We start from the raw sequence: 25,079 nt of genomic DNA on the forward strand, positions 1-25,079 counted from the left end.
ACTGACTCATGCAAGTCGCCCTCTGACCTCTACACATCTCTTTAACATGTGCACACTCAACACACCAAGACAGGAACTCATAGCCCCAAATGAGGAAGCAGCTATAAGCAAGCAAAGACAAGAAGGGCTGGAGGAACCAGTCAGCAGTTAAGAGTACTGGCTGTGTTTGCAAGGGATCCAGGTTTGATTCCCAGAAGCCACAGGGCAGCTCACAGCTGTCTGCTACTCCAGTTCCGGGGATCTGATGACCTCTCCAGGCTTCCTTGGGCACTAGGCATGAACATGACACACACACACACACACACACACACACACACACACACACATTTTTAACCTGCCTTACTGGTTCTGTGGCTGGGCTCTTCTAAGCCTTCCACGGCTACCGTGTCCTTACCTTCATTCCTAGCTCAACACCTCTAAATCTGCCCTCAACTAAGTTGCCCAGTTACCTTCTGTGAAGCTCACTGGTCTTGCTGCCCAAGACACTTTTGAGCTGCCCTTCCAAGGGCTACTTTCCTTCTCTGCCTACATTTTGGAAGCTCTCCCCTACAGCCCTGAGTCTGTTTTCTCTCCACCAAGGATCTTGATCTCCCTCTCCTCTCTCCTAACCAGTGGGAACCTGGAAGTCTCACCTCTTTCTTTCCTCCCAGCCATTGGCTGCTGGCATCTTTACTGATTGATCAAGACCCAATCGGGGGCCAAGACCTTCAGTGTCAGTACTTGCGGATTCCTGATCAAATCAAAGCATCAGAACCACTCCTCTACACTGTCTCTAGAAAACACCACTAAAATCATCCATGCTGGGACTAAAGGTGTGCACCACCACACCTGGCTCAACCTGAGCTATTTTGCTGTCCCCTGGCCTTCTTTGTTTGATTGGTTTTGGAGGTGTTTTTTTTAGTTTTTGCTTTTGGCTGGTCCCAGCCTGAGTGCTAAGGCTGCAGGCACATGCCACCAAACCCAGCCAAACCTCTCATTAACACACTCTGGCTTCATCCTGGTTAGTCCTGAAATTCTCTTCTCCCAGCTTCACCTTAGTAGAGGTCTGGATAGGAGCTCACCAGGCTGCTCCAGGGAGCAGTAAAGGCTACATTTCCTAGTCTTGCCAATGTAGGCGCCTGCGGCCACGAATCAACTGGGTTCACCTGAAAGCGGGGCTGGGAATGAAAGGGGAAGGAGGGTGAGAAGAGATGAAGCCAAGACAAAGTTTTCTGATCAAGGCTCAAAGCTTTATTGTTCAGCTCTCAATTTGAAGGGGAAGGCCCAACCCGAAACCCCTCCAGGTTTCAGCCGGAGATGGGAGGGATAATCCAATCAAGGTCTGGCCGGAGATATCTCAAGGGAAGCCCAGGGGCAGTTCTGCTTCTGTGTTCTGTGCAGCTAAAGTGGGTAACTCCACCTAGATCCTATCACTTGGTCTGTTGTGGTAAACAAAGTCTGTCAGGCCTGCTCATGGCTGGGGGAAGGGTACATGCCGATGCTACCACAGAAAGGCTGAGTGTTCCTGGACACAGCGAGGGCTTTCACTAAAACTGGCCATAAATGATCAAACTCCGAACCCAAACTGAATATCCCGAACTTTGCAAAATGGAAGATACTTGCTAAACATCCCAGATAGTGAGAGCTACAGAGCTCAGAGGTGGGTGAACCACATTGGGTTGAGAGACATATTTTATTTTTTCCTGATATCGTATGAAAGAACAATATTAGAAATCTGACACCAAGTCCAAGGAGGACTACCAACAAGCCTGCTGGGCAGAATTTTGATTCTGTTACTGAAAGTCAGTGTCCAGACTGGACATTTCTAGGCTCTGGGTATCATAATCAAGGAATTAAAATAAAGATTCACACTGCCTGCAAAGCAGCCAGGAAACTTTATTCAAATACAAAGCAGTAATACGGATCAGGTATGCTGTCAAGAAGGATAGTGGATGAATGACTGCACCAGGCTGGGCCACTGAGATGACTCAGAGGATAAAATTGTTTGTTAAGCAAGTACTGCAATGTGAGTTTGATCCCCTGAACCCATATAAAGGTCAAAAGACAAAACTAACTCAACAAAGTTGTCCCTGACCTCCACACTGTGGATTCCTACGCATATGCATCACAGTGCACACAATAGCACTCAAGGGCTCTTGTGATGGTTAAGAGAAGAAGGGGCTTGTTGCTAAGGGGGATAATTGGAAAGGTTCTATTTTGATTGACAGGCTTGGGTTACATGACTTTTTTTCTACAGTGTTCCTTCCTGTGATACATCTGATTTTACTCAAATGTTCATTCCATTATGCATATATAAGTATAAGATGATAAGTAGAGGTTTTTAGCTAAAAGTTCATTCAGAGGAAAGTCTGCCTTACTAAGCATGTAGCCCAAACCAGTCAGGTCAGCCCCTCACTCCCATACCTTGATAGAGAAGTTGTCCCATTATTTTTTTTCAGAATGGACATTGTTAGGAAAATACATATAGCACAGACCAAGGTTGCTAAGTTATTCCCTATGCTTACCTACTGATTCAACTACTAACACACTATAATTCTTTGTTAAGATTCTTATTAATTCTTAGTAATTTGGAGACTTGATTTAAATATTTTTTATTATTATGTCTGTCTGTCTGCTGTCTGTCTGTTTGGACAGAGTATGCATGTGGAGGTCAGAGGATGACTTTCAGGAGTCAGTTCTTTCCTTCCACCATGTAGGTCCAGGGATCAAATCAGGCTATTTGACTTGGCAGCGAGTGACCTGACCCAGTGAACCACCGCACTGGCCCTTGTTCTGTTTTTTATTTGAGAGACCCTTTCCTTCTACCTGACTGGAACTCTGTGGTTTAATACTCCAGTATACCTGGATTCAAAGCTCAAATAGCAGTGGAGGGGATGGGTCCCAGGTCTTTCCTATTTGAAGTCAGCTGCTAGATTTAAACATTCAGAAATTCACGAATACTCTTGGAACTCCAGCTTAGTGTGCCTCTTCAGCAATGGCTTCCAGCTAAACCACCCGCAGGTGATAGCAGAGACATTCCACTCCCCAGCCTCCAGGGAACCCCAGCAGCTCGAATTTCTCCTGTCTCAGATCAGGAAGAAACCTTAGATCGGTGGTTTTCAACTATGACCAAGCAATGGAATTTCCGAGGTAGCTTTTAGAACCATCTATGCCAGGCTCTGCCCCGCTCATGTGAACGACAGTCTTTGGATTGTCATTTAGGTGCTGCGCTGTTTGCTGCAGTGTAGAATGGAACCTTGGGCCCCATGCACGTTAAGAACAGTCACACTCTATCATTGAGCAAACTACACCCCATGCCCTACACATCCGTACTGGTGGGGTGGGAGTCTTGTTTGTTTTATGGTAGTTTAAAAAAAAAAAAAAAACACACAGTTTCATACAGTCTCAGCTGACTGCAACCTTAGAATATAACCAAGAATGACCTCAGAGAGACCAAAACCGATCTCTTGCCTTTGCCTCTGCAGTGCTGAGATAACAAACATGCCCTTCTGTTGGAAAAGGATATGTTCTGTGTCATGGAAAGAAACCCACAAACGAGGGGAAGGTAATCTAGCATGGCACACACCAGGGAGCAAGCACACTGGGGCTGGAGTTACTTAGTTTAATCTAATGAAACTGGTGGAGCTTCCTTATGCAGTTTTGTCTGTTCACTTGAGAAACTGTCGAGAACTCACCATGGTAAAGGCTGGAATAGACATGGTGTGGAGTTCAGTAGTGAAATACTTGCCTAGCATGCCTGAGACTCTTGGTTCAATGCCTCATAACAAGGGGAGGAGAGGGAGACGGGGAGAGACAGACATAGACATGCAGACACACATACAGACACATGCATGCACACACACAGTAAACACCACAGTAAACAAGCTTGAACAAGCCGATTGTTGTTCTGTGGTTGCCCCAGCCTGCTACACTCTGTGTACTGAGTAAACTGTCCTATGCTGTTGGGCAGGTGAATTCTTTCATTGCCTGTTAATCCCTGGCCACCCTTTGGCGTTCTGTACCGGGCATGAGAACACCAACTCTTCACTTCTAGTGTCTCCAATCTCAAGCCCTTTGGTGAGCTGTCCAGGCATGGAGATGGTTGAAGGTTGGTGGCCAGGGCATCTGCAGTATGGCTGGGAAGTCTCCATGTTGTAGTGTGCACTCAGCACCACCCTTGGAGGTGAGGGACCCAGGCTCCAGAGACTCTTCTTCCTCCCTCAGCTCCCTCACAGGACTCTCTTGAGGATGGGGGATAGTAATGTCTGGATAGAACCACTCTCCAATACAACCCAGAGTTCTCCCTGTCTTTGTGAACAGGTCCTATAGTTTCAGGGGTGAGGGGCTCAGTCTCCTCTACAGACCTCTTAGTGGAAAAAGGCCTCCTCCCCTGGGAAGCTTGAGATGAGGTGGCCCAAGAACTTAGTGTAGAAGGAGAAAGGAGCATTTTCTTTCTCTTGTGCCCACGTTCCTGATGCAGAACAAGCAGCAGAGGCTCCTGGACAGCGCTGCATGCTATGGCAGGGACTGCTCTAAGCTCCATAGTTCCTCTGCCCCTTGTCTTCTTGCCTGCCCTCTTGAGATGACTCCATTCTTCTGAGGACTGCCCTGTGGTACCACGTCTACCTCCTGACGGTACTTAAGCAAGGCTGTCACCTCTACCACCAAAGGTCTATTTCCTGGGTGGGGCATGGTGACTCATAATCCTGGCACACTTGGGAAGTGACAGCAGGAGAAAATTCAAGACCAGCTTCAGTTATATAGTGAGACTAAGGCCAGCCTAGACTACTGAGGCCAGCCTGGGAGGCATGAGACCCTGTCTCAAAAATAAATAAATAAATAAATAAATAAACCAAAACCAAATAAACAATAAAGAACCTCATTTCCCTTAACCCCTTTGGGATCCCCTGACCCGTTTAAAGAAGGTACTGGAAGAAAACGTCTGACTGCCCAGGATGAGATCTGCTGCTCCGCTGGAGTAGGAGTGTGTGTGGCGGTAAAGAGAAGGCTGTGTCCGAGGACCAGGGAGGAATGCAATGCCTCTAAATCAAGAAGCATCCTTGATAACAAGATAGAAAAAAACAGTGGATCCTCTCCAGCCAAACCTCAAGCAGGGGAACATGTGACTGACTGCCCATGACCAGCACCCACAGGACTCCATATTCTCCCACAGAGACACTTGCTCACCCGTGTTCACCCGTGTTCATTGCTGTTGGACTCCCCATAGCTGGGAAATGGATTCAGATAATGACAAGGTAATACATGTATGCACACATGCACACACACATATGCACACATGCATGCATACACACACACACACACACACACACACACAGGGTTTTATTCAGCTGTAAAAAAAATAAAATTATAACTTTTGTAGGAAAATAGAGAAAACTGAAAAAATGTATGCCAAATGAGGTAATCCAAGCCCAGAAAGACAGATGCTGCATGTTCTCCTCATAGGCAGATCCCAGCTTTGAATTTTTAGTTTTTTGCATTTCATACCTACAGAAGCCAGAAAACCAGAAGAAAGCCGTTGAGGGAGAGAGAATGACCAGAGAGGGGGAGGAGAGTAGAAGGGGGAGAGATGCTTAGGGAGGGTGAGGGTGGGGGATGGGGACACAAGGGGTTAAGAGATTAACCAGAATGAAGGAGGTATGAAAAACATCATAAGGAAACCTAATATTCAGTAACTTAATTCAAACTGTAATTTTAGTGTTGGAGAGATGGCTCAGCCATTAAGAGGACCGGCTGCACTTCCAGAGGATGTGAGTTTGGATCCCAGCAGCCATGTCAGGCACCTCACAACTGCCTCAGGAGTTACTGCACTGGTGGTGCCAGGCTGAGCAAGCACTGGCACAGCCTTCCCTTTTGATGAATTCTTGTGGGAGAAGCTTACAAGATCTGCTCTTGTCTACGTGAACAGGGCTTGCTGGGGTGAGAGACCTCTGATTGTGTTTAGCATCAAAAAAAGGCCAGGAAGCCGGGCAGTGGTGGCACATGCCTTTAATCCCAGCACTTGGTAGGCAGAGGCAGGTGGATTTTTGACTTCGAGGCCAGCCTGGTCTACAGAGTGAGTTCCAGGACAGCCAGGGCTATACAGAGAAAAACAAAACAAAACAAAAAAAGGCCAGGAAGGACAAAGGGAAAAGAGATGATGATGAGGTACCTGGTACTAAGGTCCCCAACCCAGGGTGTGTGCTCAGACGGGTGAAAGAAGAAAGGAGGCCATTACTACCTTTTTAAAAAATCACACAGTATATGTATGCATGTTTCTGTATGAAGGTGCATGTGTATGCACACACATGCAGAAGCTGGAAGACAACCTCGGGTGTCAGCCTCAGAAATGCCATCTGCTTCCTGTGAGACTGAGTCTTTCCTGACTGGGAGCTCACCAGTTAGACTAGATAGCCGTAGGGATCTTCCCATCTCTGCATCTCCAGTGCTGGGATTATAAGGGCACACCATCATACCCAAAAATTTAAACAGTTTCTGGGAATTGAACTCAGATCCTGTGCAAGCATTTTACCAATTGAGCCATCTTCAAAGCCCAAGGCCATTTATTTTCAAAATGAGATGCAGGCAGCCAGTTGGGAGCAGGGTTGGGTACTGGGGAAGTTAGCAAGCTAAAGGCAGGAAGTTCTGGCCAGAAACCAGAAGGCTGGCATTTCTGAGCTCCAGTGTCATGACAAGATCGGGGTGTGCCTGACTGATGTGGCAGTCACATGATCACAGTTAGAAGGTCGGGAATGCTGAAGTGACTCAAGTCTGGTAGTTCAAAAACAGTCTCAACAGACAAAAAGCTGAAGCAGGGGATTGGTGGGAGTTTTGAGGTCATAGCAAGATATGCAGCCAATTACAGGGCAGGACGGATTGTAAAATGACATCCTGCTTTAAATATATATATATCAAGAATAAACGGTCTTCAGGAATCAGAAAATAATGTCTGGTAAGTTCTGTCTTCGGAGGGAAGAAGAAAAGGAAGGCCCAGGTAGGGAAAGCCACTATGAGTGACTGCTTAGGTAGGTCAGAAAATGCTGCTGTCTTGCTTGAACAAATGGTCCTTCAACTACAGTCTGCACAAAAGAAAGTACACCCATCCAACAACCATCCAAATGTCGATTCTCAGAGCCCATCAATGGCTGTGCTCTGGAGCTGAGGAGCTAGATTCTAAACTCAGCTGGTCTGGGGTCCAGAAATCCTGTCGTCAATGACTCTGAAGACAACGGCTCACAGTGCTGAGAAGCCAAGCTCACTGAGAGGAAGCACAATGCGCTGTCGTAAATTCTAGTCGGCTCTGTAGATCAAGCTGAGGAAAGTTGAGTTCAATTTACAAGCCTCCTTTGGGAATGAAAACAGGGACTAAATAGGTTTTAGAAAGACAAAGCAGTTTTAATGAAAAGAGGTGCCACGCCCAGAAGAGACCAAGAGTCTCCGGAGGGAAAGAGGGAAACCCATTGTGCAGAGAGATAAGACTGGCTCTGCATCCACTACCCAGCCACACCCTCCTGCACTCCTGGGAGACAACTCTGCTGAGCAGATAAATAGTGTGGTCTCTAACAACCACAGAAAGACCTGCACAGAACCCGTGGGGGCACTGCCTGTGGTAAAGGCCTGCGAGAACCACCCCTGACAGGAACCAGCTTCTCCTAGCCCCTGGGATTTTCTTCACTATCTGTGATTGGGCTCCCCCAGTCTCCAGGCAAAAGGAGAATGAATAAATATTAACTAAAGGTGCAGCTGTGGCAGGGTGCCCAGGCACTCCCCTCCCATCTGCCTCCTTGCCCCTGGGACCAAACTGCTGGGCTCTCAGGTTCATGATCTGCTTGGCTGCTCCTGCAGAAGGAGGACAGAGGTGAGCATTTCTCTGCGTAGCCCTGGACTGCACAGTCCAGCCATTCATTGGTGGGAGGGGCCTTTACAGGTGCCTAAGGTGATGTACAGTCACTGCTGGGGCCTAGTGGACTCAAGTAGCTGACCTGCATGATCTCCAAGTCAGCCAAGCCAAGGCCCACGATCCTCCCATTGTGTCATACTAACCAGTAGCCAGCTGTCAGCGTCACTGGGTAGTATAATGGAATAATTAGAGACCCAGTGATAAACTATTTGTTAAATGTGAATAATAATGCCTGCCTCACTCCTTGACTATTGAATTAAAGAGATGTTAAATAAGTGAAAATTAAAGAAATAAGTTCATAAGTATTAAAAAAATAAAAAATAAAATAAAAAACCATCTTCCAGGATGGGGAGATGGCCTCGTGGGCAGTGTTTGCCAAACAAGCTAAGGACCAGTATTTAGGTGCCCAGAACGCATTGTAAAGCCAGTCCCAGTAGTGTGCATTGCGTCCTGCCTCGCCGCTGGGGTGCAGCTCAGGGGAGGCAGAATGAAGTCCAGAATGGTGGTCCGTGCCGGGATCTGGGACCAAGGCTGTGGTTCCCAGTCTCCCGTGTACCCAGGTGCCGACGGCTGCTGCTGGGAGTCGGGGAACAGGGGCCCTGGTCCATGCTTCTCAGGGTGTTCATGCACTGGGCAGGAAGGGGAAGACAGAGCGCAGGAAAGGCAAAACCAGTCTTTCCCAGTGAACGCTGAACATAGGGAGGAACTGGAGGAGAGAAGGACTTCTTCGGGAGTTCAGGTGGGGCTCATTACATGAAGGCCTTCCCCACAGCGGTCCTTAATGAAGATCCTTGCTTGTTCATACTGCTTTGTTTCACGGTGGATCTAAGTGCATACGCTTCACTTAGGGTGAACCAGGGATTAAATACCTTTTGCGGGAAGGAATGCACAGAAAGGGAAGCTCATTAGATGAACCCTCTGGGGTTTATCTAGATACCTCACTAGCATGGAGTTCTTCAGTTTTTATGCCACCTGACTGATTACCACGGTCCTCAGTGGGGTGGGTGTTGTGGTTACTGCTCCAAAGCCGGTAGGCAGCAGGGAAGGGCTCTACCCCTGCCGTTCTCAATTCTGAGATTCCTGGGATTTGAGCTCACTCAACCTTACCACTTCTCATGCCTGTCTGGTAACAAGGTCCCACATGCCCTACAATGCATCCTGGCATTTCTACAGCAAGAGGGGAAGCAGAAACAGGAGAATTCCCAAAAGTTTGTGGTCCACCTACCCTGGTGTATACACCGGAAAACAAGAGACCCTATTTCAAACAAGGTGGAATGCAAAGACCAACATCCAAAGTTGTTTCTGATCTTTACATGTGCACCAGGGCAAGTGTGTGCCCACAGACATGAAAACACACACAGACACACACCAGACAGACACATACAAACACATCAATATTTTAAAAAGAGAGTGGGGTGGGGTGTCTCACACCTTTAATCCCAGTGCTCAAGACACAAAAGCAGACAGATCTCTGTGAGTTCAACACCATCTGGCATAAATAGATTTTTTTTTAACTTGAGTAATCCATTTTCAGCTCCTGAGCATCAGGTCCTGACACTCACCACACAGCCTGTGCTTACTATCGATCCGTCACTGCAACCTCTACTCAAAGTGTTCCACAAACTGAGCTCCTGGCAAGTCCAGCAAGGAACAAGCTGTTGAGCCATACTGCCCCCTAGTGGTACACTCACCAACTGCACAGAGGCTGGCCGCCAAAGTGTTTCTCTGGGCTCACTTTACTCCTGGAAAACCCTAAACTCCTTGCCTCAAAACAACCCCAGGCTCAGTCCCAGCCAAGAGCCAGCCTACTTTCTGTGTAGCTTATGTCTTTGTAAGTGGTACTCATCCATACTTTAAACCTTCAGCAAAAAATCTGTTAAGATCGTGACCTGTCCAAAAGAACCCTGACCCTCATCAGCCAGAATCTCCCCAAACTTTCTTTAATGTCTCCATTATTTGGGTTAGTTGCTTGTATGAGTCATTTCTAAACTATAGAGGTTTTTGTTTTTTTTGTTTGTTTGTTTGTTTTTTGTTGTTGGTGTTTTTTTGTTTTTTGAGACAGGGTTTCTCTGTGTAGCCCTGGCTGTCCTGGAACTCACTCTATAGACCAGGCTGGCCTCGAACTCAGAAATCCGCCTGCCTCTGCCTCCCAAGTGCTGGGATTAAAGGTGTACGCCACCACCGCCCAGCAACTATAGAGGTTTTTAAATATATAGTTTCCCTGTTTTACAAAAACTGTTTAAACTGTTTCAGAGCCTGAGCTGACTATGTATATTCTTAAGAGCCATACTTTTTGAGTGCTTAATGAGGGTCAGATCCAGGGCTGGATACTTGCCTATACATGCCCTCAGTTACATTTTATTTTATTGCAGTAATTATTATTCTGGTGTTGCTAGACCCCCTTGTTTTTGAATTATCTATTAGGGGTTTCTACCCACTTCAGACCATATTGTTCTCAGATAAAAGACACGGAAACCTTTAGATTTACAGTAAACTTTAAAGCACCAGAGCTGGGCTCTAGATAGCAACCCTCTGTGCTATTTTGTCTACTTCCCTGTGGTGATCCCCAAGATAGCATTTGCCATGCTCTGCCCGGGCCACACCTACTCCATCAGGCCCGCAGCCCTCATGGTTCACAATCCACCTACCCCATGGCAACTTTCTTCCTTCTCCTCCTCCTCATAGTCCCTACCTCAGACCCCAAGCCCAGGAACCTTTGCTGTGTCTCCTACCTTCTGCCCAACCCAGGCTGTAGGCATCCTTATTACAATCAGTGATAACTCAGGGGGACTAGAGTGCGCAAGGTTTGCACAACAAAAGCCGGTGTATGTGAGAATTCACTCATCTTAGGGAAACCAGGTCATGGGATACAGTATTTAGCATTTGAATACATAATAGCATGAGACCAACCCCCTATAACTTTCCATGACCATTTTAATGCAATTCTACTGAAAATTTGATGCTATCTCAATTTATAGCTGAAAAAAAAAGGAAGCCTCAAAAGGCTAAGTGACTTGCTCCACACCACTGGCTAGGGTGGAGTGTGTAGGTGTAAAAAACTACACGCCTAACAACAGGTGCAGAGAACAAGTCAAAGCTCCTGAGTCAGCTCCCCTGTTGGGAGAACCGGCCTGCAACTGAGAAAGAGTTCAAAAGCCCCTGAGTTTGGAGAGTGATGTACTGGGTCGTTCTTGATGAAGAAACTGAAAGATAAGCCTTTGAATCAGACCCGGACTGCCCACATTTCCAGAAAATGCTTTAAAAGCTCCAAGTCATTAACCACAGCCTACTAGAGGAGAAATAGGCATCCTAATTAATTTCTTTACAATAAATTTATGTGAGACAGAGAGATGGCTCAGAGGTTACAGAGGACCTGGGTTCAGTTACCAGCACATGTGGCTCACAACCGTCCTTAACTCGAATTCCAGAAAATCCAAACCCCTCTTCTAGCCTCTCCAGCAACAGGTGCTCACGTGGCAGTGCATACACATACACACACACACACACACATACTCATACACACACATACACACTCATACACATACACACACACTCATGCACACACACACACACACACACACTCATACACATACACACACACATACACATACACACACACACATACTCATACACACACACTCATACACACACATACACACACTCATACACACATACACACTCATATACACACACACATACACACTCATATACACACACACATACACACACACTCATACACATACACACACATACACACACACTCATACATATACACACACATACTCATACACATACATACACACACTCATACACATATACACACACTCATACACACACACTCATACACATACATACACATACATAACACACTCATACACATACACACACTCATACACACACATACACAGAGACAAAATGCTCACACATGTGAAATAAAATAAATACTTTAAAAATCAAATAAATGTATGTGCTCTTTGGACACAGGTAACCACCTGTAACCTCAGCAGTCAGAATGTCGGGGCAGGAACATGGGGAGTTCAATGCCAGCTTGGGCTATACAAAACCCTGTCTCAAAAATTAAAAAAGAGAAAGAATGTATGTGAGCAACACTGTAAATCACTAAGCATTCACTACAGAACACTGGGCATCGTGTAGCCGCCAATAAAGTGTGAGAAGCAGCAACAAGGAATGGAGTGAGGGTCTCAAGTTGGAATGAATCCTCCACCCAGGGCCTTTACTTTCCAAGAGCCACCATGAAGGTATGAACTCAGATTTTTTTCTGGCTTATACCCAACTACACAAAATCTTCCCTGCCTCCTTTTTATTGAAAATGGATGCTTTTCTCATCCAATATATCCTGATTACAGTTTCTCTTCCCTCTTCTCCTCCCATTCTAACCCACTCCTTTTCTGTCTCCCATTAGAAAACTTCTAGGAGACAACAACAAAATGTAATAGAATAAAACAAAAACCATCATATTAAAATTGGACAAAACAACAAAAGGGAAAGAGCCCCAAGGGCAGGCACAAGAATCAGAGACCCACTTGTTCACACTCAGGAGTCCCACAAATACTAAGTTCAAAGTCATAACACATATGCAGAGGGCCCAGTGCAGACCCGTGCGGGCCCCGTGCTTGCTGCTTCAGCCTCTGTAATTCATATGAGCATTGCTTGGTTAGTGTAGAAGGCCTTGTTCTGGTGTCCTCCATCCTTTCTGGCTCTTACACCCTTCTGCCCCCTCTTCCATGGGAAGGGATTTGATGGAAACATCCCATTAAGGACTGTGTGTTTCAAGGTCTGCCTCTCCCTCTGTCTGTCTGTCTATCTATCTATCTGTTGGGGGCCGACTTTTAGCAGAAAGCGGCTATCAGCTTTGCAGCCATCTTGAGCCATATACCCTGACATGAGATTTAAATTACAATAGCCTACAACAGCTGAGAACACTTGGATAATCTTGGTTTAGATACCTTGAGATTAAAGGTGTGTGAGATTAAAGGTGTGTGACTTAAGAGTATGATTTAGAAGTATAGAGATCAGAGTTAGACTCAAGACCTAAGGGCATGATTAAAGGTGTAACTTAGAGGCGTGGCTTAGAAGTGAGACATATAAAAGGCAGAGACAGAACAGATCAGAATCAGACTGAGATCAGAAGAATCAGACACATCAGACATTAGGTAGAGTCTGCCCTCACCTTGCTCTTGCTGAACCCCGACCCACAGACCGGAGCGGCAGCTTGGGCCGGGATACAGTGGCCGCCCAAACGTGGGTTGGCCCAGTCCTCAACATTCTGCCCGGGCTGCGACATTTTTGGCCGCCCCAACGTGGGGCTAGTGTGGACCCCAACATTATTTTGGCTGCTCCAACGTGGGCCTAGTGTGGACCCCAACATTATTTTGGCGCCTATCTATCTATCTATCTATCTATCTATCTATCTATCTATCTATTTATCTACCTACCTACCTACCTATCTACCTATGTGTACTATCTGGCTGTGTGTCTTTGCATTTGTTCCCTCCTGCTGCAGGAAGAAGCTTCTCTGATGATGGCTGAGCCATCAAGAATGAAATACAAATCTCATACCCACTTGTCAGCTGTTCGTTTGTGTGTAGAGCTATATACAGAAAACCATAATGTGCCTCTCAATTTCTTTCTTTTTTAAAAATTGGATATTTTATTTATTTACATTTCAAATGTTATCCCCTTTTCCGGCTTTCCCTCTGCAAACCCTCATCCCATCCTCCCCACTTCCCCTGCTTCTATGAGGGTGCTCCTCACCCACCCACCCACTCCTGCTTCACTGCCCTAACATTCCTCTACCCTGGGGCATCAAGCCTTCACAGGACCAAGGGCTTCCCTTTCCACTGATGCCAGATAAGGCCCCTTCAGCTCCTTCAGTCCTTCCCCAACTCCTCCACTGGGGTCCCTGTGCTCAGTCTGATGGTTGGCTGCGAGCATCTGTATCTGTATTGCTCAGGATCTGGCAGAGCGTCTCAGGAGACAGCTATATCATGCTCCTGTCAGCAAGCACTTCTTGGCATCAGCAATAGTGTCTGGGTTTGGTGTCTCCGTATGAGATGGATCTACAGGTGGGGCAGTCTCTGATTCACTCTTTATCCCTGTATTTCCTTTAGACAGGAGCAATTCTGGGTTAAAATTCTGGAGATGGGTGGGTGGCCACGCCTAACCTCTGGATATGGTCTCGATAGGTTCTCCCTCCCCTTTGCGGGGTATTTCAGCTAATGTCCTCCCCATGAGGTCCTGGGAGGCTCTTGCTTTCCTGGCATCTGGGACTTTCTGGTTGCTAGCCCCAGTTCCCCATCCCCCATTGCTACACACCTCTGTTCAATTTCCTGACCCTCTGTACATCTCCTCTATCTCCTCCCATACCTGATTCTTCCTCTTGTTTCCCCCTCCCACTCTTCTCTTCCTCCCAAGTCCCCCCCCACCCCACCCTCTACTTCCCTTGATTATTTTGTTCCTCCTTCTAGGTAGGACTGAAGCATCCACACTTTGGTCTTCCTTCCTCTTGAGCTTCATGTGGTCCATGAGTTGTATCATGGGTATTCCACTCTTTGCCTAACATCCACTTATCAGTGAGTACATACCATGTGTGTTATGCCTCTTGATTTCAACAGCCAATAAGATGACAAGGCATGGTGAGGCACACCTTCCGTCTGAACTTAGAGATCTATCTGCCTCTGCCTTTCAAAGTCAGGCTGCAGTACATAAGGCCAAGTTTAGCACATAATAAGTTTAGCACATAGTGGGACTCTGTCTAAAAAAAAAAAAATTAAATCTAAAAATAGCCAGAAAGTTGGTCACAGTTACCTGCAGGTTGGTGTCAGTGAAGTCCTAATGGAGGGTTGTGTACCAACAGTCTCCAAGCACTGAATCTTATGTTGAGCACTAGGTAGAAAGTAGGCCAACTGGGAAAACAAAATCAGCCGCAGCCAGACGGCCATTAGGTCGTAAATAGAAAATGGATACTGCAGCTTGACGGTTTCAGCTACACCCAGAAGGCTGGCCAACATGAAGGAGATGTGGGCAGCGACTCCAGTTGCTGGCCGTGTCCATTCTTTGGAAAGTCACTTCCCAGTAAGGTTCCAGGAGGGAGGTTCACTGGCTGTGAGCTAGTGCTGTGGACTCGCAGGACTGACAAGGGAGGCGGCTGCCATGGCAGAGTTGTGTTGTGAGCAATGCTGTGGGCTCATACTGCAGTGCCAGACACAGGAGTCAAAGCTTGGGCCGATAGCCAGATCACCTGCCTTCTGCACTCCTTCCTGTTTCTGCAGAGCTTCCCACGGTACCGCAGAACCAGGTGGCCTGCAGGACTCCTGTGACTCTATGTGTATCACATTTTCTTTTTCTTTTTGCAGATGTCCTTTACAAATCAAAGAAGTGCCCATCCCAGTGTCTTCATTATGAAAAAGCACTAGACTCTGTGGCTGTCTGTGTCTACTGATGTGATCACGCATGGTCTGTGTCTTTTAGTAACATGATGTATTGCAGTGGTTGATGCACTGGAACTTACTTAACAGGCTAAATCTCATTTGGTCACTGCATACAATCCTAGTCGGCTGCTTGATTTAGCTTGCTAGTATTGAAGACTTCTACATCTATATGCAGAATGGGTGTCAGTCTGCAGTTATCTTTTGGATTTGTCTGACTAATAATATTGAATACTAGCCTCATAATGAGTAAGAACATGTTCTCTCCTCTTCTGGTTTCTTTCCGAGCATCTCCAAATATGGTTGCTTTTCCTTTAAGCATTTACAGAATTCACCAATAAATAGTATGTATCTGATATTTTATTTTCTGGAAGTTCCTTGATTATTGATGAAACTCATTGCTTAGTATATTTAGATTTTCTATTTCTTTTTGAGTCAGTTTAGAACTTAAGAGGTGGTTTTTTTTAAATAATTATTGGACAAAGTAGTGGCTTTTTATACTGAGATTGTGTGTATTGTGAACACATGTTCAGGTGTGTACTTGTGTGTACAAGTGCATACGTGTGTTTGAATTTGACTTGCTAATGCTGCAGTGTACCCTGTGCTCTAAATGTCTTCCTGTTACTGCAGACTTGGAAAGAGAACTGAAAACAGACGTTCAGTCTTAGAGAAACACTCCTATCCAGAAACTCAGTAGGCAGTGACTTATATGCTTAGCATATTCCAAGCAACTTCAAACTATGCATGACCATATGGCAATAATTTGTATAATCTAAAAATATATGTAGAAATACCTCTGTAAGACATATCAGCTCAGATTTGATGTCTTTGCTCCCTAGTTTTAAAGCCTTAGAAGCAGGTGAAGGTCATAGGGCCAAAGTACAATAAACAGCCTGATGGTGGCAGAGGGTGGCTGATGCACAGGTGATGTCAATCACTGAGTACAATCTGCACTCTGCCTTATGCACAGGTGATGTCAGTCACTGTGTACAGTCTTCACACTGCCTGATGCACAGGTGATATCAGTCACTGTCTACTGTCTGCACACTGCCTGATGCACAGGTGATGTCAGTCACTGAGTACAGTCTGCACACTGCCTGATGCACAGGTGATGTCAGTCACTGTCTACTGTCTGTACACTGCCTGCTGTGAGTGTTCCTCAAAGTGGCAGGTCTTTACCATGAGTGGTCAGGCTCAACAGCATATGACTTCCCAACCAGAAGAGTCAAGGGCCAGCTAATTGACACAGGCAGCTTTGGGGGTAAGTAACATGAAATAACAATATTAACAAGAGTTGGTCAGAAAATAGAACCAAAATCTTTTGCAGGTTGTTCATTGGCACAAAGAAAAAAAAGACAGTATATCTTGTTTTTGTTTTGTTTTTGTTTTTTTGTTGTTTTTATTTTTCAAGACAGGGTTTCTCTGTATAGCCCTGGCTGTCCTGGAACTCACTCTGTAGACCAGGCTGGCCTCAAACTCAGAAATCTGCCTGCCTCTGCCACACCAAGTGCTGGGATTAAAGGCGGAAAGACAGTCTATTTTATGACAGAAATGGAGACTTAGCAAAAGTCTGGAGTCTGCTTTTGATAAGGCATGAAGCTGCTGGCCGTAAGTGCCAGGTCACACAAAAGGCAACCACACAGAAAGTTGCTATGCTGACATGATAACCAAACATCAGAGACAACAACCTATTATCATATTCTGAAATATAAAATATTTTTGTCCCTCACCTCTTGCCATATGGCTGTCAGTGAACTTCTAGGTATGAAATTTCTCCACTTGAAAAGGTTGCTTACAATAATTCCCATCACTTCTGATGACCTGAATGAATCTCTCTCATCTGTAACCACAAGACCCTATTACGTCCCAAAGAGAAAGAGATGGTTCCTGAGGTCATTTAACGAGACTTGCCCCAGTAGGCTCATGTTCATGAATACCTGGTCTCCAGTTGGTGGAATGGTTGGGAAGGACTAGCAGGTGTGTCGCTGGGGTAGGTGTTGAAGTTTCAAGAGACTTGCCCCATTCCCAGAATGTTCCCCCCACCCCCTGCCATTCTCTCTCTGTACTCTTCTTCTGGATCAAGAATGTGCCCTCAGCAATTCCTGTCACCATGCCTGTGCTCCACCATCTTGGACTCCAAGCCTCTGAAACTGTAAGCCAAATTAAGTTACCTTGGCTACATGTTTTGTCACAGCAACAGTGAAGCCATGAAGACACTGTAGTGAAGAGCCAGACACAGAAGGACAGATATGTGGATCTATACACACGACTGTAGAAGAGGCACGTGGAATATTCAACTGCAAAAGCAGACATGCAGAGGGCAGAACTGGGACTGCAGAGGCGCTGCTTGGTGAGGAAAGGGTTTCCATTTGTGATGATGGAGAAGCTTCAAAAGCAGTGGTGCTATCCACACAACACTGTGGGTATGGCCAGTGCCACTGACTGGCAGTTAAAATGGTTAATCTGTTAACTTTAATACACACAAGAAAAAGTCCCAACTAGGAATATAGTGTTCAGAAAGAAGCCCCGCTTTAGAGTTAGAGAAATTTAAATTAAGACTCAGATCCACCATTTTCTTTCTTTTTTTTTTTTTTTTTTTTTGTTTTTGTTTTGTTTTGTTTTTGTTTTTTCGAGACAGGGTTTCTCTGTGTAGCCCTGGCTGTCCTGGAACTCACTCTGTAGACCAGGCTGGCCTTGAACTCAGAAATCCACCTGCCTCTGCCTCCCAAGTGCTGGGATTAAAGGCATACGCCACCACCGCCCGGCATGATCCACCATTTTCTAGCTGTGCCATATTGGACATGACACCGAACTTCTCAGTTTATTAACTGGAAAATTGAGGACAATAAAACTCTTATGATAAATCGTTTCTTGAAAATGTTTTCTGGCTTCTGAATAAGAAGACAGGCTCTCCACATGAGCCAAGAAATGAGAGAAAGTCTACACTCAGGGAAAGCCCGAGCCCTCACAGGCCTCGAGCCCAGCTGTAGGTTTGGTGGAGCAAGAATTACTATGGAAGCCGGGCAGTGGTGGCGCACGCCTTTAATCCCAGCACTTGGGAGGCAGAGGCAGGCGGATTTCTGAGTTCGAGGCCAGCCTGGTCTACAGAGTGAGTTCCAGGACAGCCAGGACTACACTGAGAAACCCAGTCTCGAAAAACCAAAAAAAAAAAAAAAAAGAATTACTATGGCAGGCAGGTCAGAGGTGGAAATAAGTCCCATTTGTCACACTGTGTTATATACAGGGTGGTCAGCCAGGCACCTTCTTGAAATAGAACCTATTCTTAAATTGAGAACAGGAAGAAATCATGTATCAGAAGCATCAATGTGACCTGTCATAGCTCTGGGACACAGAAGACCCTGGAAGGCAGTGTTGAAGAACAAGAAGACCAGACACTGACAAGCTGAGGAGCTCAGCAGGCAGGAGGTTTGACTCACTTGATGTGGCTGGGAGTAGTCTTATCACATGAGAAGAGACCTGGAGAGATCATCAGGTGGATGACCCTCTAGAACCACCTGCCAAAGGTATACTTGATGCCCACAGCTACACCCCAGGAGGTCCTCTGCCTGTATGATCCCCCACACTCCCGGTGCACTTGGAGACCTCTCTACCCTCCACCCCCAGCAAAGCACTTTACTCCAGGAGGTACAATCTGAGGGGTGTCAGGAGGGTGAGGCAATCTGCTTCTCTTACAGACTGCAAACTTAGATAATGACAAAAAGGCCTCTGGTACACAAAGAAGGAACATTGCCAGAGTGGACCAGTTCTGATGGACATTAGACACCTGTGCAATACACACTCAGCAACAACAGAACTACTTCAAAGACCACAGATCTGACTGACTCTCCCCACTGCCATGCACATCACTGCCAACCTCAGCCTCACAACCATCAAATTTCAGGATCCAGGAAAAAAAATTCCAACATCACCTACATTTCTTTAAAACTTTGGTGTTTGCTCCCTCCCCCCTATTTTCTCCTTAATATAATGTTACTATTGTTTTTATTTTAAATTTTTCTGGTTTTAAAAAAGTTATTATTAGCCAGGCATTAGTACACATTTTTAATCCCAGCACTTGGGAGGCAGAGGCAGGTGGATCTCTGAGTTCAAGGCCAGCCTGGTCTACAGAGTGAGTTCCAGGACAGCCAGGGCTACACAGAGAAACCCTGTCTCGAAACAAAAAGTTATTATCATTGTAATAATAACAACAATAATAAGTTATTACTAGCAGGGCACATTAGTACCATGCATGCATGCAGAGATCAGAGGTTACCCTTAGGAAGCCAGTACCTCCTCCTACCTTCACATGGGCTCTAGGGACCAAACTCAGCTCACCAGGCTCAAACAGCAATCACATCACCTACAGAGCTGTCTTCCCAGTCCAGTCTCTGTGTTTTTATTACTAAACAAATTATTACTTATTATTTATTATTTGTTGGCTTTTTTCTTTAACTTTTATTCCCTTTTTTGTTTGTTTTGAAGGGAGGATTAAATATATTTTTTACATTTATTTACTGGGGAGATATTGTGCTACAGTGTGTGTGTGTGTAGGTCAGAGGACAACTTGCTGCGGTAGATTCTCTTTCTGTATGTGAGGATCCAAACTCAGATTGACAGGCCCAGCAGCAGACAGCTATCTCCAAAGGCTTTTTTTCTTTCCTTCTTTCTTGAAGAGTCTCTTACAGCTCAGGCTGACTTTGAACTTATACTGTAGCTAACATCATCCTCCTGCCTCTCCTTTCCAAAGACTGTAAGATCCTAGATGTGCACCATCTGCACCACCATCTGGTTATTCTGTTCTGCCCTGGATGGTCCAGGACTCGGGTTCTGGGATTGAAGGTATGACTACCACACCTGGCTTGTTTACATTTTAAATGATCTCCTTATATATTTTATATATTTATATATATTTATATATATAAATATATATATATTAATATATTTATATATATATTATATATTTTACTCTTAAACTTATCTAATTCTGGTTTTGAACTTTTAAATTATTGATAACTTTCGTTTTTACTTTTTATTTTTCTAATCTCTTTTCTCCTCCATAATATCCTTCTTCAACCTTCTTCTTGGTTTTCCTTTCTTAAAAAATAAAATTTATTTCTGAAGCAGAAGAAATACTCAGCAGTTAAAGTGCTTGCTGCTGTGCAGAGGACCCGGGACCCACGTTAGGTGGTCAAGACCACCTGTAACTCCAGCTCCAGGGACCCGATTCTCTATTCTGGACTCTGAAGGCATCCAAATACACTTGTCATACATGCACACACACATGTACATATACACATAAATAAAACCAACCCTTTTATTAAAAACTAAAATTATTATTATTAGTGTATGTATGTGTGGTCTAAAGTGTGTAAATGCGCGCCATCGTACACACTCACAGGTCAGAGGGTGACTTTTGGGAGTTGGTTCTCTTCCACCACGTATTCCTAAGGCTGAAATTCAGACTGTTGTGTCTGTGAAGCACTGGCATTTACTTTCTAAGCCGTCTTGCAGGCCCTATACTTGTCTTTAGTCTTGCTTTTCCTGTGGGCTTTTCCCCATGATTAGAAATAGAAATAGGGACAGACAGCTTGTTAAGGAAGGAAAAGCATTCCCATGAGTGGCAGTGAGCAGGCAGACTGGGAAAATAACCCCACAGGACCAGCTGTGTGGTACTCAGTCCTTCACAGGACCTTTATGGCCCCTCTCTCCTTTGCATTTCATGGCTTTGTGTGTGTACACATGCTTTGCTTGCTAGATAAAGAATAGGTGAGGAGTAGCTTCCAGACTTTCCCTGCAAACTGACTTCTTCCATATAGTAATCTTTTTAAAAACTACTTATTTTTGAGGCACAGGTAAGCAGATCTCTGTATGTTCAAGGCCAGCCTGGTCTATATAGCAAGTACCAAGGCAGCCAGGGTTATACAATGAAACTCTGTCTCAAAACATACTTATTAGGGCTGGAGAGATGGCTCAGCAGCGGTTAAGAATACTGGCTGCTCCCTGCTCTTCCAGAGGACCCAGGTTCAATTCCTGGCACCCACATGGCAGCTCACAGCTGTCTGTAACTCCAGTTCCAGGGGATTTGACAACCTCACACAGACATACACACAGGCAAAACACGAGTGCACATTAAATAGAAATAAATAAATAAATAAAATAATGAATATCATTTAAAAGGGGATGGGCTGGAGAGATGGCTCAGTGGTTAAGAGCACTGACTGCTCTTCCAAAGGTTCTGAGTTCAATTCCTGGCAACCACATGGTGGTTCACAACCATCTGTAATGGGATCTGATGCCCTCTTCTGGTGTGTCTGAAGATAGATACAGTGTACTCATATACATTAAATAAATAAATAAATAAATAAATATTTTTTAAAACCATATTTATTAATTTTCAACTATGCGGGTCAGTCTGTGGGTGTGTGAACACAAATGCAGCTGCCAGGAGTCCAGAAGAGGTCACTGTGAGCTGAAGTCCCAGTGGCTGTGAGCCACCTGACATGGGTGCTAGGAATCAAATTCCCATCCTCTAGAAGAACAGGAAGTACTCTTAACTGCTGAGGCGTTCCTCAAGCTTCCTCCATGTTAATCTTGATACTTAGTCTCAGTCCCTGTTCTACCACAGAACACTACACTGCTTCACTCTACCATTGTGGTCTGAAGTCAGATCAGCACAGAGAGCTGCACAGCATGCGAGTTGCTACTATTCACTATAGGAAACGGAACCAACCTAGATGCTCACTAACAGATGAATGCATAATGTGCCCACAACAGAACTTTAGTCATCCATAAAGAAAAATCAAATTATGACACAGGCAGGAGAATGATGCAACTGGGAATGATTATGTTGAGCACAGTACACTAGACTCAGAAGGAACGTACCACCTTTCAGGGCTGGAGATATGGCTCAGTAGTTAAGAACATGTATTGTTCTTGTAGAGGACCCAAGTTCAATTCCCAGCACCCACAACTGCTTGAACCACAGCTCCAGGGAATGCCTCTAACCTCAGGTACTGTTGGGGGCCGACTTTTAGCAGAAAGCGGCTATCAGCTTTGCAGCCATCTTGAGCCATATACCCTGACATGAGACTTGGATTACAATAGCCTACAACAACTGAGCACACTCTGATAATCTTGGTTTAGATACCTTGAGATTAAAGGTGTGTGAGATTAAAGGTGTGTGACTTAAGAGTATGACTTAGAAGTATAGAAATCAGAGTTAGAGACAAGACCTAAGGGCATGATTAAAGGTGTGACCAAGAGGCGTGACTTAGAAGTAAGACATATAAAAGGCAGAGACAGAACAAATCAGAATCAGACATTAGGGAGACTATAGAGGGAGAATCAGACAGGAGACACTTAGAGGAAGAGAGACTGAAGAATAAACGGGATTGAATCACACCCTGTCTGGTCTCCATTCTTTGAGTCTGCCCTCACCCTCGCTCTTGCTGAACCCCGACCCGCAGACCGGAGCAGCAGCTTGGGCCGGGATACAGTGGCCGCCCAAACGTGGGTCAGCCCGGGCCTCAACATTTTGCCTGGGCTGCAACATTTATTTTGGCCACCCCAACGTGGGGCAAGTGTGGACCCCAACAAGGTACATGTACATATACAGACATGCATACATGTAGATGTGAAGAAAGGAAGGAAGCAAGGAAGGAAGGAAGGGAGGAAGGACCACCCTTACTCATGCAGAACCTAATTTTAAAATTAATGTATGTGTCCTTTTTTTTTTTAACACACATGACTCTTTTTTAAAAGATTTACTTATTTATTTATTGTGAAGAAGGCATCAAATCCAATTACAGATGGTTGTGAGCCACCATGTGGTTGCTGGGAATTGAACTCATGACCTCTAGAAGAGCAGCCAGTGCTCTTAACCACTGAGCCATCTCTCCAGCCCTAATGTATGTGTCGTAACACTAGAAAGGGAATTGGGAGGAGGAAGAGATTTTATGAGGAGAGAATGAGACAATGGAATGTATGTGACAAGAAAGCAGAAGGAAGACTGACAGAAGGATAGGAACCACTGTGGGGGCATGGGACATGGGGGAAGGCAATAGGATGGGAACCAGTATGGGGGCTTTGGACACAGGGGAAGGCAACAGGATGGGAACCAGTGTGGGGGCATGAGACATGGGGGAACACAATAGGATGGGAACCAGTGTGGGGGCAAGAGACATGGGGGAACACAATAGGATGGGAACCAGTATGGGGGCATGGGACACAGGGGAAGGCAACAGGATGGGAACCAGTGTGGGGGCATGAGACATGGGGGAACACAATAGGATGGGAACCAGTGTGGGGGCAAGAGACATGGGGGAACACAATAGGATGGGAACCAGTATGGGGGCATGGGACACAGGGGAAGGCAACAGGATGGGAACCAGTGTGGGGGCATGAGTCATGGGGGAACACAATAGGATGGGAACCAGTGTGGGGGCATGAGACATGGGGGAAGGCAACAGGATGGGAACCAGTGTGGGGGCTTGAGACATGGGGGAACACAATAGGATGGGAACCAGTGTGGGGGCATGAGACATGGGGGAACACAATAGGATGGGAACCAGTGTGGGGGCATGAGACATGGGGGAACACAATAGGATGGGAACCAGTGTGGGGGCATGAGACATGGGGGAACACAATAGGATGGGAACCAGTGTGGGGGCATGAGACATGGGGGAACACAATAGGATGGGAACCAGTGTGGGGGCATGAGACATGGGGGAACACAATAGGATGGGAACCAGTGTGGGGGCATGAGACATGGGGGAAGGCTACAGAGAAGGGAAACAGACAAATAAAAATAAAGTACAGTGACATATGTATAGGAAAATGCCTTAATGAAACCTATTGCCTTGTATGCTAACATATAATTTAAAACGGAGAGGGAAGAAAGGGCCCAGTGAGATGGCTTAGAGAAAAGGGGGCTTGCCACCAAGTCTGAAAACCTGAGTTCAAACATCACGACCTCCATGGTAGAGAGAGAAAATCAACTCCTTCAAATTGTTCTCTGAGTCTACAATGCACCATGGCACATGCACATTCATGTACACACATACACACTTTTTTTAATTAAAAAATAAAAGTGTTTTAGTTTCTTCTCCTTGTTTCAACTAAATACTATGACAGAAGCAACTAAAGGCAGCCAGAACTCACCCCACCTGTTCTCATCACATCCACAATCAGAAAGCAGAGCACACTGAGGGCATGTCCACTCCCCCTGCACTTACACGGTCCAGTGGAAGACATGACCTAACGTTCAGTGTCTCCATGCCTCGAATAAGAATATCAAGGAATCCCCAACAAGCATGTCATCTCCCAAGTGACTCGAGTCTGACCACTGGCACCACCAGCTGTCAGTTCTCATGCCTCTTGCTCTGCCTCCGAGCATGAAGAAGCAGTAGATGTCTCCTGTCAGGAAAGCATAAGATACTGTCAAGTGTGTTGCACACATCTGTAATTCCAGTACTTGGAAGATGGCAGGAGAACTGCTATGAGATCAAGGCCTGAGTGGGTAATATGGTGAGAACCAGGCCAGCAGGAGCTACACAGTGGGACCTTGTCTCAAAAGGGGGGTGGGGGGGGGGGAGGAAAGAAAGAAAAGAGAAAAAAAAGGAAAGGAAAGTTTTTCAAAACACAAAGGTGGCACAGGATTGTAGTTTCACCACTTGGTAGGCAGGTTGCTGTGACTTTTAGGCCAGCCCGACCTACACCCAGCCATGCAAATAATAACTTAAAATGTTAGGCGAATC

At 45.6% G+C, this 25,079-nt stretch overlaps 1 protein-coding gene and 1 long non-coding RNA gene across 2 annotated transcripts in view; one reads left to right on the forward strand and one right to left on the reverse strand.

Annotated features, from left to right (window-relative positions):
- The window catches only part of Nt5c2 (5'-nucleotidase, cytosolic II), a 130,416-nt gene that overhangs the window by 94,177 nt on the left and 11,160 nt on the right, over nt 1-25,079 (reverse strand). The gene's annotated exons all lie outside the window — the stretch shown is intronic.
- On the forward strand, nt 12,032-15,653 carry LOC143438174 (uncharacterized). Its single transcript, XR_013107178.1, has 3 exons — nt 12,032-12,135; nt 14,365-14,469; nt 15,253-15,653. It is a non-coding gene; the product is annotated as an uncharacterized LOC143438174 (long non-coding RNA).

The sequence above is a fragment of the Arvicanthis niloticus genome, chromosome 1, assembly GCF_011762505.2.
Source record: "Arvicanthis niloticus isolate mArvNil1 chromosome 1, mArvNil1.pat.X, whole genome shotgun sequence".
NCBI lineage: Eukaryota > Metazoa > Chordata > Mammalia > Rodentia > Muridae > Arvicanthis > Arvicanthis niloticus.